The 14,027-nt window shown below is 39.4% G+C and overlaps 1 long non-coding RNA gene across 1 annotated transcript; it reads left to right on the top strand.

Annotated features, from left to right (window-relative positions):
• The first annotated feature begins 2,590 nt into the window (after positions 1–2,590).
• Positions 2,591–4,627, top strand: LOC108814956 (uncharacterized). The gene is made up of 2 exons (XR_001943728.2): positions 2,591–3,884; positions 4,154–4,627. It is a non-coding gene; the product is annotated as an uncharacterized LOC108814956 (long non-coding RNA).
• Positions 4,628–14,027: the final 9,400 nt, after the last annotated feature.

Raw genomic sequence — 14,027 nt, 5'->3', positions numbered from 1 at the left:
AAGCCTTGGACATATCTGTTTTGACAACCATGTTCTGCACTGACATCTCCTTGTGGGTTCGAAGAGCGTGAACCGCTTCATGAGCAATGGTTATGTTGTCAGTGATGAGTCTTTCTGCTACAAAGGCTGACTGATTAATGGCAACGATATCCGGAAGAATTGGCTGGAGTCTAGAGACCAAAATCCGCGAGACAATCTTATATAGCACTGAGCATAAGCTGATGGGCCGAAGGTCCGACATCACTTCAGGAGCTTGGATTTTGGGGATGAGGCACAAGTAGGTGAAGTTCCAGTCAGCAGGCATGATACCTGTAACGAAGAACTTCTGAACTTCCTCTGTCACTTTCAGGCCAACTGTGTCCCAGTATTGCTGAAAGAAGAGCCCTGTCATACCGTCAGGACCCGGAGCACTGGACGCACTGATACTGAAAGCCGCCATTCTTATTTCATCGGCAGAGACTTCACATGTAAGTTTTTGATTCATTACTTCAGTAACCTTGGGGATCATGTCCTGAAACAAAGGTCTAAAACTCGGCGGGTTTGAAGACTTAAATAGATCGGAGAAGTAGTCAATAGCCACTTGCGCCTTCGCCGCCTCTGACCCTTGCTCAATTCCGTTCACATCACGAAGCTTATCTAGTCTTCTTCTTGCTCTGTTAGCCTTCACCGAGTCATGAAAAAACTTTGAATTTCTTTCACCATGTTTAAGCCAACGATCCCTGCTTTTTTGTCTCCAAAAACTTTCTTCTTTGCGGTAAGCCCTGTAGAGCAGTTTCTTTATCACTTTAATGGCGTGGCCACAAGAGTAACTCCTTGACTGAAACCACTCCAGGCGATGTTCCAGTAACTGAATTTTATCTTTTGCGCAAAAGATTCTATTTTTTTTCCATGAGCTCATCACTCCTCTACAATCCCTCAGACGCTTCGCAACACATCTATTCTCAGAACCATCCATTTTACCATTCCATGCGTCTGCGACACGCTTCATAATCCCTGGTTGAAATAGGAATTTTTTATCAAAGCGAAACTGTCCTCTGTAAGCCACCTGAGATGCTTGAAGCTTCAGAAGGACCGGTCTATGGTCAGAACCACGCTTGTCTAGAAATCTCTGGTTAGAGCCTGGGAAGAAGCTTCTCCAATCCAAGTTCCCAAAAGCCCTGTCAAGGCAACAGCGAATAAACTTCTTCCAACGAGTTCCTGACCAGGTAAAGCGATCACCTAGGGATTCAAGTTCTTCCATCCCACACAGTTTGAGCATGTCGGCAAAAGGAATAAAAGATTCTTCTTGTCTGGCTGGTCCACCCAACTTTTCATTGTTGTTCAGAATCTCGTTAAAGTCACCGATCATGCACCACTTCTCCTTCCTATTTACACCAATCCTACTTAGCCTCTCCCACACCTTACTCTTTCCTGTGGGCGCAGGCTCTCCATATATACATGAGAGGAAAAAGCAAACCTCTCCAAACTGCACATGCATATCTATCAAGTTCTTATCAGAAAACTTAATATCTAACTTGATACTGCTCTTCCAAAAAATCGCAAGCCCTCCACTCAACCCTCTAGGGTCCACCGTGAAGACTCTATCATAGCCTAGCCACACCTTTAAGTCAACCAAAACGTTTCTGCAATGTTTCGTCTCCATCAAGAACATTATCTCCGGGAAATATTTTTGACGTATTTCTCGGAGACGTTGAATTGTCAGGCCAAGTGTACGCCCCAAGCCCTGATAATTCCAACTCAGAATGCTCATTGGAGATTGGGCGATCCCCCCCTTGGGATCACCTTTAGGGTTTTAGACTTCTCCAAGACTAGAAGATCCCCAACTTCAGTCTCTACCTTCCTCTTCTTACTGCCTGCCACCATTTTTCCTGCTGCTTTCTCCCACAGAGCTCCTTCTTCTTTGTTCATCTCAAGCAGCGGTCTTGGCTTTCTCTTTGACTTTGGTGGCCTTTTTCTCTGATATTGTTTCTTCTTCTTAGCCCCGGATGAAGTACAAGGTTCCGAGAAACCTGTACTAAACACCATTGAACCTTGAGAAGAAACCATGAGACTGCCTCCAAAATTAGCATCTTCACTTTCAGTCATCAGCACGTTGTTAGCGTTCCACCGAGCCGCCGTCCCAGCTCTGATCGCCGATGACATCAATTTGTCAGTGAGATCTTTACCTTCTCTCTTCTTGTTGATTTCCTCGTAAGAGAAGACAGGACCTTTTCCTTTGGTAATGTCGAGAGACACTTTTGGAGGAGGTTCAAGTCGCAGCACTGTCCTTTGTAGCACAGGGTCTCGTTCAACTGCTGCTACCGACGATCTTACTCTCTCTTCTCGGACGAGTCTATCTTCATCTGAAGCCAGCATTAAGTACTGACGCATCTCATCAAGAACCTCTTTTACAATTTTAGGCCTTCCCGTTGCCGGGTTGATCCCAACTTGATCCTCACGGAGGATCCCAAAGAGCGGATCATCCTCCTGTAAGGTGGTCTCTTTTTTCTGGAGTTCTTGAGTAACAGCCTGTCTCCTCAAAGCAGCTTCCTCTCTTCTTTTCTGGATGACCAGAGGACAGACATTTTTCTCGTGGTTTAGTCTCTGACAGGTGAAGCAACGCTTTTGAATACGCTCATAATCAAAATGGATGATCGCCGACTTGCCTCCTTTAATGTTGATTACCCTAGACCTCTTTAGCGGGTGAGCCACATTAAACTTCACTTGAACCCTGATAAAGGGTTGAGTCAGAGGCTTAGTAGGGTCAAAGATGAGCTCCTTAACCTCTCCCACCAAGTCTCCCAGAGCCATTAGAGCTTCAGTGGTATAGTAGTTAGTCGGGATATTGCTCATACGAACCCACAGCAGAGTATATTGCAGGTAGTCATCTGGTGGTTCTTCCACCCACCTCTCTATAGCAAGAGCCCATTCATTGAAGGTGTGGACTCCTTTCTCCAAAACATCAAGCAGATCGCTTTCTTGGTCAAAGAAGAAACTGAAATCGCTCGTTAGAGAGAGCAACCCCCCGACATTTTCCTTCCTTTAACCATTTCCCCGGCATCTTCCAAATGAGAGAGGACATCTTCTGACACTCGGGGTTGAGAGTACGACCCACCAAACTTAGCAAGTTTCTTTCATTAGAGCAGAACCCCGGAAGGTCCGGCATATCAAACGGTTCATCTTCTTCTTCCAGAGAGAGAGCCATCAACGCTCTGTCCATTGCCGCCGACATGATTCCTCACAACACAGAACTTCGAATCAAGCTTCCTTAGGATGAAAGCACCAGATTTGATCTCGATATTGACCCAGATTTTGCAGAAAAGATTTTGTGAACTCTAGATCTTATCCCGATTTTCCTGAGAAGTTGTTGAAAAGTACTATGAAGAGGTTGAGATCTTCAAAGAGAAACGTGTTTTTCTTACTAACTCTGGGACCCACTATCCACTTGCTTCAAGACTTTAGAGAGAAAACCCCATAAAGGGATGCCATTATTGAGATTTGAGAGTTTACTGGACGACAAAACTGTTTTTTCTATATTTCTCGATTTATTATATATATCGATAATCCATCACATCTCCAGCACCTCTGACTAGGTTAAGCCGCTGGTTTTTCACATCGGACCAGGCTCCCACAGCCATGTTGTCCGTCCGATTTGTTCTCGTTTTGTTTTTAGTTTCTATCTAGGTTTTATTTTTTCTTTAGCTTTTATAGTTAGGATTTCTCCAAAATGCAGATATAGTTTCTGAATCTCAAATCTAGAGAAGGAGGCTGAGAAACAGTTTTAGTGCTATGGGCTTCAGAGTGGTCGTGTCTTGGTAGCAGTAAGCTGTTGGGGTTCTCGCCTTGCTAGGGTTTAGCCTTCAGATCCGTGGGTTGCTTATGTTTCTCACTGGCTCCAATCAAAGGTACTCCTTTGTGTTTATCGGTGATACTTTAGGCTCTACGATTTGGTGGTGGTCATTGTTATTTCCATGTTGGTGATCTTACCTTGGTTGAAGGATTTGCTCTTCCTTGATCTAGCACGTTTTTCTATTTTATTGATTACATGTTAGCAATATATTTACCAACTTACGTGCTAATTATATAGTTAGCTTATACCTAAAACAATTACATGTTATTATGTTTTCTTTATACTGCTAATTATTTTGATATTTAATTTCTCTATTTATTTCAGGTTCATGTAAATTTGATGGCTGCACTACACAGTAAAGAACGATCTCTTTCAGATGTCGTCAATCTGTGAATGAGAAACAACTCATTCCTAAAGATATGAAGACATTAACAGTTGAGGGACCCTGCTCTGTTCCCACATAACCAAAGTCAGTTTGACTCTGGTTTCAGCGCTGTTCTTCTAATAGAAGCTCAACCCATTGATGGTGATGAGGTGTACAAATGCATCACACCAGATGTTCTTGACGTGGAGGTGCAAAGAGTTCTTATGGTATATGAAGATAACTTTGGAGTCCCCTGAACTTAGCTACTCGAGCTTTTCTACTATCTTAGTTGTGTTATAGTTTTGAGATGTTGTCTGATCACCCTTTGGATATTTCTGGTTCTCACATTTGATGTATTAATGAACTCCTACCATTCTTAAGTTCATTAAAGATCTCTGTTTATTAATACAAGTACATTGAATAATATTAACATATAGGATTATTCTAATAGTTATTGCTCTTGTTGGATAGACAATTACATGTTTTTCAAGATAATACAAATTCTAGCCAAATATTATTTTATGTATGCGGCTAATTGGCAGAACCAGTACATAGAAGGATATCATTTTATTTAAACGGATTATAAATAAGAAAATTGAAATGTAAGTGATGTTAGACTGGCTATCTTGGTCCATCCTAACAATCCAAAAGTAATAGAGAGTTACATAACTTATTAGATTGTATATTTATTTACTACAAATAGTTACTCAAAAGTTTATCCATCCAAAAACTTACTATCCCTGGCTAAACTTTAAATTCCTTACATTAGATTTCCATATCATTTAAACAGGTTAACTTCCTTACATTCGGCTAATTATTTCTATAAATGGTTACACAAAATTTTAACCATCCAAAAACTTAGTACCACCTGGCTAGATTTTATATTACCCGTTTTATGAAAACTCGTAGACATTTAGAAAATAGATCCTAAGCTTCCATAGTATAATACAAGACCCAATCACTAATGGTTGACTCCACTCAACACCCACCATGGTTGTTGCTTCCTTCCGATGATGTCTCTCAACCTTTGACTTCACTACTTTTTTTTCCACTTCTCTGCATGCCAAAGTTAGCTTCAACGCTCGACCAGTTGTCTACATCTACCCCGAGTTTATGTTCTCCGTAGTTTGGTGCTCACCACATCCACAAGGTAGACCTGCACGTTTTAAGTATGGTGCATCACCTGTAGCGATCGCATCCAGAGGAAGGTCACGGTCTTGATTGCTAGACACCGCAACACCTATCATAAAACACGGATGTATTCTCATTAAACAATAATCTCTGCACCACAATTGAAATTTAATCATACACACTAGATTCTGCCCCGCCCTTCAGAGGGCGGGTATATTTTTGTTGAAAATATTAATTTTATGTCATGAATATTTTTATACTTGATAAATTATATTTTGTTAAGAATTTTATGAAATTTATCTAAAATTATTGTATGAATAATTTTTGTTATTTTAAATATGACCAAAATTTTGAAGACTCCAAATAATTCTGATTCGTATTTTATGATTTTTGTTTATTAACCTGCTGTTAAACTTGTGAATTATTTCACAATGATTTTATTTTTAGTATTTTAATTTAAAGAAAAAGTTTAATATTTTTAAACTATTTTTTTTGTCATTGACCCGTTATATATTGATAAAATCTGTTTTTGTGTATTTTAAAAAGTTCATATGATTTTTTTATTTTAAATGAAACTATTTTTTAAAATATTTGAGAACATTCGGGTCTTCAGAATCTAGATTCTGACCCACCCTTTTAAAAGGACATGTATATTTTTTGTTTAACTTTTTCTAGATATTTAATTGTAATACTTGTGTTTTTTTCTTAATCATATTTTTTGTAGTCATATATGTGTATAAATCTTAATCAAAACCTATTTGATTTACTGTAGAAATAATAGTAATTTAAAGTTGGCCGGCATATACTCGTTTCTTTATAATTATAAATCCATTTTTGTAATCATATTTATCTATTCAGATTAGGCCTAGGCATCCGGTCCTCGGATCAGGTCTTATTAGGTCCGCATCTTTCGGTTCCTGAAAATTTAGATCCATATAGATATCTATAGTTTTTCAGGTCTGCTCGGCCACGATCTTGTCGAACTCTTGTCGGTTCAAGTATATAATTCTAATATACATAAAACACTCGTAATTTCAGTTTTATTTCGGATTCGGGTTGATTTGGGTATATAGGACTCGAAAAAAACCTGACATATCTAAACTGAATTTAAAAGGTATCTCAAATTTTATCTGAAACTTACACAAAATCAGTTCCGAAAACTCGAAAGGTATCTCAAATTTTACCCGAACACCCAAATTATATTTTTTGGAAATCTAAAATTTACCCGAAACCTGAAATTATACCTAAAAACCTGAATCCGAAATTTAAAAAAATATCTGAAATATCTAAAATACACACAATCATCCAAATTTACCTAATATATAATAATTTTTGAGTATTTCGAATACATGATTGGGTCTCTTGTAGGACGTAGATCCAAGCCGCGACTTGTGGGTCCCCATAAAAAAAGATCCAATAAATATTTTAGCATAAACTCGAATCTGAACCTGTATTTTCGGATCCGTTCTAGTTTGGTTTTTCGGGTCCGGTAAAATGTTAGACCTATATTAGATCTTGATCTGTACTTGAAGCGCATATATAGTGTTGTTTTGTATTTTTTCTGTAAATATGTCTGAAATTAATTATTACTATTTTATTATTAACTTTCTAATCATAAATTTATGAATACAAATTGAAGATTTATTTTAAATTTTAAATATACTAATTTTTTAGTTTATTAAAAATATTGCAATACAAACTATAAATAATATACATATAAATATATATATACATACAGTTATGCTAAAGTATAACACATACCATAAAACCATAATTTTATATAAGAATTTGTATAGCATATTAATATATTTGTGCGTGTGTTTGATTTTTTTAAACATTAAAAAACAGAAGTTGTTTTCGTGATAATCTTAAAACGTGTAGTGGTGTAGTGGCAGTTACAATCTAATATGTCTTTGCAGATATCTATATGTTAAATATTGGCAGTTAATTATTAGGAAGACATGATTATAAATAAATGGACTAAACAATTATCAATTGGTCATGCTGGAAAATTAATAGTATTGATTTGAGTTACTAACTTAATTAGTAAAAAAATATTTGTATCCACAAAATGATTCGAAGTTGATCCGAAAATCAGGGTTATGGATCTGAATAGACCTCACCTATATTTTCGAACATGCCATAAAGTGCTATATCCGAAAAACCAACATCACATCAGATCCGCACCAAAAACCAAATAAGTATAAAAACATATAAATATATATATTAGTCATAAGTATACTTATAATAATATTAATATTGAAATTAAAATTACAAAATCAAATAAAATGTTGATGCTATCCCGCACTTTTTCTCATATTTATTTAATTTTAGTTTGTGTTTGATTAATTATGATAACATTAATGTTTTTAGTTATTTGATTAATATTAATTATCATAATATTAAGTAACGATTTTGATCAACTATTGATTTATATATGCAGTTATTAAGTGACGGTTTCATGATATCCCAATTATTATGCAACTGAATGGCGGTTACATCCATTATATATATTTTGATCTAGTTAATAATTTTTTTAATATGTATTATTAATTAAAATAATAGTTGGACACAACTTTTATCAATTGGTCATGCTGAAGAATTAATAGAATAGATTAAAAATTTGATCGCATTTTATTTTCTGTCTAAACAATTTATTATCAAGCCAATAAACTAAGAAACAATTCAAACTATTTTTATAACCATTGTAACTGCAAATCAACTAAACATAACATTATAAAAAGTTTCCCTTATTTTCATATTTTTAGCCGGCTATCAAACTTAAAAAAGAAAAAAATAAAGTGGTTTATTTGTGGCTAACTTTTCTAGTAACCGTTTATTGCTTCCATGGTTAAACTGTTTTGTGCTTCCTCTGTGCTGAAGAGAAGCATAGAGTCATATAAGAGAGATGGAGGCGCTTAAGAGAAGCGGACGCACAACAAGAGAGCGGAGCGGCTTTGGTTTCTCAGATCCAAAAGAAAGTTTGTCGATGTCACCAGCAAGTAAGAGAGAACACACCGGCAAGATGCTTCGTCGCCTCAGACATGGTAAAGGAGGAAGACGAGATTAAAATCTTGAATATGTGGTGAAAATGTGGATTGGAAAAAAGCCTCTGTAACTCCTCGAAAACATCGACTGAGAGCATTTTACTTTTTTGTTTTTCTTCTTTTTTAGTCAAAAGAAAATCTTAATCAAATCTTTTAAATATCTTTTAAAATCCTACACTCAACTATAATTGTACGTACGTCTATAAATTGACTTGAACATAGCTTAGGGGCATTAAAGTAATTTGTTTTGACAATGAGAAAAACAAATCCCCACAATATTTTGTTATGGGTATTTTGCTAATTTCAAATTTATTTTAGGATTTTGACCAAATGAACATTTACAATTTAACCAAAAAATGCGGACATCGTGACTTACTTTCTCCTTGAAAGAAGGAAATGTGCACTAAACAAGAACTAATACTGTAATGTCCCGACCGTCTACGGCTAATGGGCCACCCACGTCCGCTTTCTCAGCCCGTAGGCTCCATTCCATCCGACGGTCGGTCGTTAATTTTCCAAGGTTCGAAATCATTGTCAACTGACCCTGCAATCACCACCCGACCTTTCCCCATGTTTTGGCCTCACTTATATGGTGACGCGAATTACTTCCCGATAGGTCACCCATCTTTTCACTACTCCAGCCCAAGCACGCTTAACTCTGGAGTTCTAAATAGATGTATGACAGAAAAGGTAAGTCAACTTTGGTGACATAGGTATCCAAATCAATTCTCTTAAGCCTTTCTGTATATCACAACTCGGGATGTTACAATTCACCCCCTCTCAAAGAATGCAACGTCTTCGTTGCGGCCCACGACAGGTCTCAAGACGCCTCTCAGGTCAGCACTGAGATGGCTAACCAGCTCTGATACCATTTGTAACGCCCCGACCGCCCACGGCTAATGAGCCACCCACGCCCGCTCTCTCGGTCCATGGACCTCATCCCATCCGAGGGTCGGTCGTTAATTTTCCAAGGCTCAAAATCGTTGTTTACTAACCCTGCAATCACCACCCGACCTTTCCCCGTGTTTTGGCCTCACTTACACGGTATCGCGAATCACTTCCCGATAGGTCACACATCCTTTCACTACTCCAGCCCAAGCACGCTTAGCTCTAGAGTTCTAAACGGATGTTTGAGGGAAAAGGTAAATCAGTTTTGGTGACATAGGTAGCCAAATCAATTCTCTTAAGCCTTTCCGTATATCACAACTCGGGATGTTACAAGTTGTAATACCCCGATTTTCCAAAATAATATTGTTAGGGAAAAATATCCAAGTACTAGTTTCCTCCAGCTTCCGGATAGGCCCTCAACTTCCAGACCCTTGCTTAAGAAGATACCAGGGACTGACCTCTGCTATCGGTCCGACCCCTTCAATCGGACCGACCCTTGAAGCAAAATAGAAGTTTTCCGCATAAGGGGAAACTTCCATTTTCCGATTATGGAAAAGTTCGCCCTACTTGAAGCCGACATCTACAACTATAAAATGGGAGCCCAAACCCTAGAACAAGGGATCGACTTTCAGAGGCTAAGAGATTAGAGTTTAGGCGACAAGAACTAGGTTTATACACCCACATTGTAGTCCCATACACAATACTCAATAAAAACATCTCTTCTAGCCTAGATTTCTTGCTCTTTATTCATATCTTCTAGTGTTCCGTAGTAATTAAACGATCCTACACAAAAATACCATAACAGTTTGGCGCTAGAAGGAGGGGAGTAATCCAATTACGTGACGATGACACTAGAAGACGATACCAATCAATCCGAGATGACCCCGAGGGAACTCGAGCTCCTCAGCCAACTCGAAACCCTTCACAGTCAAATCATCGACCTCCATAAGCTCAGGAGACGACGCCTGGAGGTCACGAACTTCTCCAAGAAGTTCAAACCCTAAAAGACCAGCTTGGAGAACACTCGAAGCAGTTGCAGCAAAGCGCCGAGAACCTAGACGCTATGGAGGCCGAATATCTTGTCCTTCGACAGGAGAACCAAACCCTCGGAAAAACTAAGCACAAACGAAAGAGGTTTCGAACTAAGGTTCGACCTATGGCGTCACTTAGCATGCCTCGAGACAGTGGTGGAGCACCTCGACGACCCATCCCCACGGGTGACGAACCCAATAGCCGGGAAACTGCTCAGGATGCAACCCGAGTGCAAGTGGATAGCGACTCCGATACGGAAGACGAAGAATATTCACCCGACGATCCCGCGATCTCAGATCCGGCACTATCTGCCTACCTTGAAAGGGTGGTCTCGGAAAGGTTCAGCACCATCCAATCCATGGTAGAGAGGCTTCCCAGAGTAGCTCCCCCTATCCGGAGAAGCAATCCCGGATCCTACTCCGATACACCTTTCGTGGAAGAGATTGCCTCAGTGGAGATGCCGCGCAAGTTCTCCTTCCCGAGTATAAAGATGTATGAAGACACCGGAGATCTCGACAACCACGTCGCTCAGTACAAGCAACGTATGCTAGCATAGCCAGTAAACTCAGCAGCAGCAAGTCTAACCTTTTTAATATCAGAAAAGTTTTGACAATCAAAAAAAATTTCAATCTTTCTTTCCCATTCAAGAAAAGCATCCGGATCATTCTTGCCATCAAAACTTGGAATTTTCAATTTCAAACCACCCAATACATTATCAGTTCTTTCATTTCTACCAAATGGATTGACATCACCTTGGTTTTGTTGTCTAGGAGCTCTCCTTGGTCGGTTGATGGACTGATCATCATCAAAGGAATCATCTCGGATCTCAAGGTCGGACCGGCTATGTCTCCTTGGGCGGTCACGCCTGGTTCTGGTTCGGGACTGAGCTGGTCGGCCCTGAAGTTCATCCAGCCTAAGATGGATCGCCTCCAAACCTGTATTCAACAAGTTAGACATAGAATCATTGAGAGCACGCATTTGTAAGTTAGATAATCCAGCAACAGAATTTCCGGGTCTGTTTCTTTCTTCTTCACTGCCCATGGTTTCCTGAAAACTTAAACAAGGCAAAGTTAGAGTAAAAGCCTCACACTCTCAGGTGTTTATCTCACCCACACACGTGTTTCACTCAAATTTTTGGTAATCACACAAGAGAGTTCCTCCCAAAGTTCTAAGAGAGCAAACAAGATCACCCAATGAGAAAATCCAAGTGAACACAAATGATCAAGAGAGAAAGATAAGAGATTTCAAAGGGGAACCCGCCTTAACCACCTCAAAGGCCGGATTTCTCTCCGGCTAGCAGGCTTACTCTTCCACCACCACACCACAAACAATCAAACTTTGAAATTTTTTTTTTTTTTTTTTAATGCATAAACTTAGATCTTATTTTTTTTTATGGGGGTACTGAGGGGCCCGGGTTCAAGATAGATAGATGAAGAAGTGTTTAGAAGAAATGGAGAGATGAGAAAATGAATAGAAATAGAGTTACCGGAAGAGTGGCTCTGATACCACTTGATAGAACCAAAATACGGATCACTCTACCGGTACGGATGATATGAACTCAGATCCGAGAGGATTGAGAACTGGTGGATCGAAGGGTGACACTAAGGGTTGCGGAAGCCCAAAGATACTACCAGAGTTTCGAAGGTTGCCGGATGTGTGATGTCTTGCATATTTGCATTGTTTTAACCATTCATTCATAAGCATTTCCATCATATAGATTAGGATTTAGGCATGTTTAGGTTGCATTTGGCACACATATGTCTTTATCAGGTGCTGGAGTGTCTTATGGATTGATTGGGAGTGTTTGGAAACTTTGTGATCCAAATTGGGGTGAAGAATGGAGTCTAGTCAAGCCACACATGAAGTTGGATGAATCGGACCCAGGTAATGACCCGGGATAGCGTACCCGGGCGCATGCCTCACCGTTGGTCGACTTGGGTTGCTCGTGCAGGGGATGGAGTACCCGGGCGCCTGGAGCAACGTCGTAAGGACGGGTTGGAGTGCTCGGGGTACCTTACCCGGGCACTTGGAGCTGGACGTGTCGAGACCAAACTGACGCGGGTTGGATGACCCGGGTTGTCGACCATGATTCCTACCCGGGTCAAGTCATTTACTTGCTCGAATTTAAACACTTTAAAAGGGTATTTTAGACATTTTAAAAGGGAACCATTAGGTTTTCTTTGATTCATATTGATACTTTTGTAATCAAAAGGAAAAAAACATATTTTTTATCATTTGAAGAACAAAAACTCTCTCAAGAAAAACATCTCTTTTTGGCTTGATTTGTTATTGTTCTTGTGATCTCTCATCTATTTCTCTACATGATTAATCTGAAATCCATCATGGGTTTAAGAAGAATCATGGAGATTAGTGAGTAATCACCTTTTGGATTCATGGGTTAGGGTGATTAAGGGTGATTAGGCTAGTTCTAGGATGTTTTAGGTATAGATCATACTTGTTCCTTGCTAGTAGAGTGATCTTAATGCATCATTTGAGTAGGCCACTCAAAGGGTGATCTCTAGGCATTTCTCACCCGACAGGTGTTTGATGAAATGCCTGAGTCAACTCTCCTAGGCTTTTAGTGTACTTTGCATAAGACATTTGTTGTTAAAGATGCTAAGATAGCTAATAGACTTGTTAGTAATGATTGCTTGCATGTTATTCAACCAAAGACATTTGATGTTTGAGATATGTTAGCAAATGAGCATTCATCTAGACATAGAGCTTGCTTAGAATTGTGTCTAGGCTTAAGGTTGATAGTTTGATTTATCATTTGCATTCCTTAGTTCGAAACCTGATCACCCAAGGTCTAAATCCCTATACCCATGAGTTCTCTTTTCCAATAGCTTAAGAGTATCATTTTACTGTTTTGCATTAGCTTTAATCATTAGTTTAGAATTCATCAAATCACTGGTTGCACTTAGATTAGGCAAATACTTGTATTCTCTCTGATTTTAAATCCCTCAGATCTGGTTCGACAACATCTTCCACTATACTATCATTTGACTTAGGAGCCTCAAAACTCCTAACATCAAATTGACGCCGTTGCCAAATTCTGAGTTTGATTTAAACATTGAGATTTAGTCATTTGCTTGAGACTAAGTCATTTTTATTTTTGTAAGTTACTGATTCTCTTCTTCACCTCTTTGTGATTTTCAGGTGTATGAACTTGAGGAGCAAAGGTACATCAAACCTTGTTCCAAGAGCCGCAGACATCAGAGCTTTAGAGAGAGAGTGTGCTAGAAAGAGAAGACAAGAAGAGCAACAGGCTCAACTGCAGACACTGGAAGCTGCAATGGAAGAACAACAAAATCCTCAGAACCCCAATGGAGTCAACAATGTTCTACCACAAGGGCCTCAACAGCGACCAGCTCGCCCCATTGGCACTTATGACCGCCCCAACATCCATGGCCCTAGACTGGGAATCCGAGCACCGGCTGTGGCTGCTAACAACTTTGAGATCAAGTCAGGGCTGCTCAACTGCATAGAGAACAACAAGTATCATGGTCTGGCTGTGGAGGACCCATTTGATCACTTGGATAAGTTTGACAGCTACTGTGGTATGTCAAAGACTAATGGTGTGTCAGAGGATGCTTTAAAGCTCAAGTTATTCCCTTTCTCTTTGGGGGATAAGGCACGTCAGTGGGAGAAGTCTCAACCAAGTGACTCCATCACCACTTGGGAAGACTGCAAAAGGGCATTTTTAGAGAAGTTCTTCTCTACCTCAAGAACTGCT

The sequence above is a fragment of the Raphanus sativus genome, chromosome 7 (genome assembly GCF_000801105.2).
Source record: "Raphanus sativus cultivar WK10039 chromosome 7, ASM80110v3, whole genome shotgun sequence".
Taxonomy (NCBI): domain Eukaryota; kingdom Viridiplantae; phylum Streptophyta; class Magnoliopsida; order Brassicales; family Brassicaceae; genus Raphanus; species Raphanus sativus.
Note: the sequence above shows the minus strand (reverse complement) of the source record. Positions and strands in the feature narration are given on the sequence as shown.